Raw genomic sequence first — 4,671 nt, 5'->3', positions numbered from 1 at the left:
AATGAAAGGTCCTGTAAATATAAACTTTTTTTACATTACATGTTTTAACAAAATATTTTTCAGAAAAAAATAAACAAAGAAAACCAGAAAAAATACGACATTTTTTAAAAACTCAATATTCGGGTCCAGGCGAGCTTCGGCGCCTTTCAATCAAGATCAAAATGAAAATAAAATTGCAAATCTGCACTCTTTTGTCTACTATCCCTGAAAGTTTGAACTCAATATCTTTTATAGTTTAGGAGAAGTTAGAGGAACAAGCCACCCCTCTAAAAATCGCTAAAACGTCAATATCTCGAAAACGGAAGTGACGTCATCAATATATTAAAAAACCTATAAGGTTCCGATCCTTATCTTTTATATCTAAAAGTTTCATGAAAATCGGTCGAGTCGTTTCTAAGCAATCGTGTGCACAAAATTTGTAAGAAAAAAAAAAGAAAAATAATAATAGGGAAAAAGAAACCGAACGAAAAACATAAGGTCTTCCGTTGGAAACGGAAGACCTTAATAATAATAAGAAATCGTACGAAAACTATAAGGTCTTCCGTTGGAAACGGAAGACCTTAACTAACATCTCACCCAGTATTCTTATGTTCAATTCTCAATAAATCACACCACAATACTTTATTAGAGTTCTTAGAATAGTTATATTTTGAATATGTTTACAATGCTTTCCGATCAAATTCACACGACATTCAACTTTTAGTCATGACGTCATCAATGTGTAAATCTACGTAATACAAACTAATTTCTGGAAAAAAATTGTCTTCGGTATTTCTTATTTGTTTTTGGTCTACGTTTCGTTGCTTAGATATTTAAATATGTACATAATAAATAAGAATTGTGATTTCACGGAATTGCATGTAACTCAGATTCCATATGCTTCCTTAACACCCCCGCGTCTGCATTTGTGAAAGTCTACCAAAACTTTGGGAATTCTGATTTGTTTGACTTAGGGTACCCTGAATGTCTTTTAGGACAGATAGTATTTCTTTATTTTCATCCTTTGGGGCATTAGTAGAAATAACGTTTTTAGGTCATTGCCTCTGGGCATCGGTCATTTTGCACGTTTCCAATCTTATGGCCATAATTTCTGCCTCCCCTGTATCTCTCACCCGGGATTCCCTGAGCCGTAACCGCATGTTAGGGTCTGGGAGGGCATCTATGAAATGATCAAGTGCCAAAATGTTCAACAAGTTTGGGTATCTGAAGGATATTCTCGACGGACTAACTTTTTAATACCCTCTGGGATAGTTCTGACAGAGATTGGTTGGTTCCCATTACTCTATTTTTCAGTTTTGCACTGAACATTTCTTATCTTTCTACTGACCCATAGCGCATGCTGAGAACTCTGACTAGGGAATCAGAGTCCCTTATTTGAGTTTCACGTAGCTCTCCTAATATTGCTCTAGCAATCCCAGTGAGACTTCTGGCTAGATAAAGGGATTTGGTACAATTATCCGGCCCATGTAAATCAACAAGTATTTTGAATTGAGAGAAATATTTAGACCCATCATATGTTTGAGGTTTTAGAGATATTGTGGGCTTTTGATTGAACATCATATTTTGACAACTATTCTCGTCTCTAGTGACCCTTTGAACTGGGGCGTATGGGACTCTTTCACAGTGGAAACGTTCCCCTGTCTCTACAAATGGCGAATGTCTGGTATTTACATGTTCTGTATGTCTCCCAAACTCTGACTGAGAATTTACATTAACAGTGTTTTCAAGCATCCCAATTCTCTCTTGTAAACTTCGTAACGTTTCCCTCATGTGGGATAATTCTTCAACCAAATCTTGTTTCATGCAAACCACATCCCTATTCATTGTTTCAATAGCTCTTAACATTAATTCATTTACATTTTCAAAAATTGGGGGAGCTGATGAAAAATCGGGGGAACAAAACATTCTGAAGTCACCCCCCCCCCTTCTTGAGATGCATCTTTATTATCTCTACTGATCTTGGATTGAGGATTATACCGGAATCTACCAACTTTCCTCCCGGGACATTTTCACACAAAAATTTAAAACATTACTACTAAAATATGTTATTTTGATTTTATCTTCTTTGTCCAATCAGATATATTGGGAATAAAAACAATATCCCACTTCTGACACCAATGTTGCGAAAGGTAACTTGTGGGTCTCCCAAATCTGTGTTTTGGCACCAAAGAAAACTCAGTCAGGATTTTAATGAAATAAAGATATTTCTAATCTATTAAATAACGATAGCCCCATGACTCTGGGAGTGTATATATAAAATCTATGAATTCCCAACTTGATGGGATTAGAATCAGTGAGTTTCCAAAATTGACGGGATGGTAATCAAATATTATAAATAGTCTAATGCATCAAAACCCTTAATGAATAAGTTTCTATATCCCGCAAAACCGTGCGGAAGTCCATTCCCTATAATAATCCTCCCATCTAATATATTGCCTATAAACCTTAGCATAATAAATTCATTGATTAAACAATACAATTTCATCACCTATCCGATTAACGATAAATAGAATTAATCACTGCCATTCCCAGAATTCTGAGTCAGGGGCAGAGCTTGCCCTGCCGTGGCAGATCTGCAGAAGTGCAGAATCAAACTGAAGCGTGGTTTGTGTCCCGCAGTGGATAATATCGTCTGATCTGCCGTGGCAGATCAAACCAACTGCCAGTGCAAACAGCTGAGCTCGTTATTTTTGGCATCAAATCAACAAATCAATCATTGGAATTTGTGACTGGAAAGCACAAAATCAACAATGCATTACGATGCACAAAGGATGAAACAATTGACCGACAATGCCGTCTAGGAAATTCGGGGTGATTTCTCGCCCATATTTTCAACAATGACTTGGTAATTGTAAACAAAGAATACATGAATTATCACCATACGATGTATAAAACAGAAATCCACTTTTGATATGGTTTATGTGGATATTTATTGCAACAGGGAATGTGTATTGGGATGTGAGACATAAATTTCGTAACAAGACTTTCTAATCCATATTTACCCTTATGTTTTTAACCCCTTTTATCTACCGAAAAATTGTTCGAAGGTCTTATAATTATAATAAAAAAAAATAATAAGGTTATTCCAACCTCAATTACTAATTGGAACACTTAGTCTATATCACATGGAGTGGACATAGTATCAGTTCATGGTGGTTTTAAATTAAAATAAATCAAAGGCCGGAACGGCCACAGAGGCGTCGAACTGACCTTTTTTTCATATAGAATGATATCAATAATTTGAATTTCTCTACTTATAGTCGTATCAAATAATGTTAGACTTAGAATAGAAAAGTACTATATGAATTATGTTTTGTGCTGCTTTAAAAACAAAAATCAGTAGGTTTCTTATAAAATAAGTAGTGGTGTTTTATAATACAATAACTCATCATAGTTACAAAAATCGTCGAAATTTCAAAGTTATCCAAAAAAAATTATTTTCTTTCTGCTTTAAACAGTCTTGGAACAATTCTCACAGGTTCATAATTTGAATACATTAACAGTGTGTCTCTAATTATAATAATAAAACATACATTTTTTTATTTCAATTCCCGTTTGAAACAAGATTTCCTATGGTATGGTTGTTCGCAAACAAATCCACAACACGTGCTATCTAAATTGCTCAACCCAACCAACTGCATTATCGAGTTTATATTTTGCAACCAAATCACTAGATACGTTTATCGCTTACATTAATTTTGGAGACCGTGCGCGATAACAAATAATTTTACATGGTCTCCAATTAAAATGTAGGCGATAAACTTCAATAATATCTAGTGAATCTTTACACTTAGGCCTGATTGTATTTATCCGCCATTTCTTGATTAAGCAAATTTATACTTATGCAATGTGTAACGGGATGAGCGGAGGCTACTCCAAACAACAAGACACCTTAAATTTAGCAAAATTTATTAACAAAAAAAATAAGAGAAAGAAAGAAAAGATAGAAATATAAACACTAAACCACACAAACACTCACACACTTTTCACACAACTAGAAAAAAAATATGATGAATATACAAATGACCAAAAATATATTAGAAGAGTGTCCGAATCTCCGGGGCTGTAATCCTGGACCAACTACGGACAACCACAACTAGAGTAGTTTCGTCACCACAATCATCAGCATCACCATAATCATCATCATAATCGTTGACACTATCGTCAACATCATCGTCTACAACACCATAATCATAATAGACATCATCGTCATCACCATAATCATCTACTTCATCATCATCGACATGACCATCATCATCATCGTAGTCGTCGACATCACCATAACATCATCGTCGTCATCAACATCACCATCACATCGTCATCGACCATGAACGACATCATCTACCCCATCATCATCGACATGACCATCATCATCGACATCACCATCGCATCATCATCTTCTCAACATCAACAATATGACACACGGTCAGCTATCCGTGTGCGCGTCAAATGCTGAACTTGTGAAACTAAAACATGCCACACAGGCTTCTACCACGATACCCCCTTCTAACACTAAGCACGTCTTAATCGCTGGACAGCTCGGCCGGGTATATCTTAGCGCCTATTGTTAGGGTCGGCCAAGCACGTTGCAAAGAATTATGGGAAAAAAATTGGGTGCGTTCGATATGAACAGGAATTGTCACACACCTCCCCCCTTAAAAATTGTCCTGC

The sequence above is a fragment of the Crassostrea angulata genome, chromosome 8, assembly GCF_025612915.1.
Source record: "Crassostrea angulata isolate pt1a10 chromosome 8, ASM2561291v2, whole genome shotgun sequence".
In the NCBI taxonomy this organism is placed as follows: Eukaryota; Metazoa; Mollusca; class Bivalvia; order Ostreida; family Ostreidae; genus Magallana; species Magallana angulata.
The sequence above is the reverse complement of the archived record's forward strand: the minus strand, read 5'-3'. Positions refer to the sequence as shown.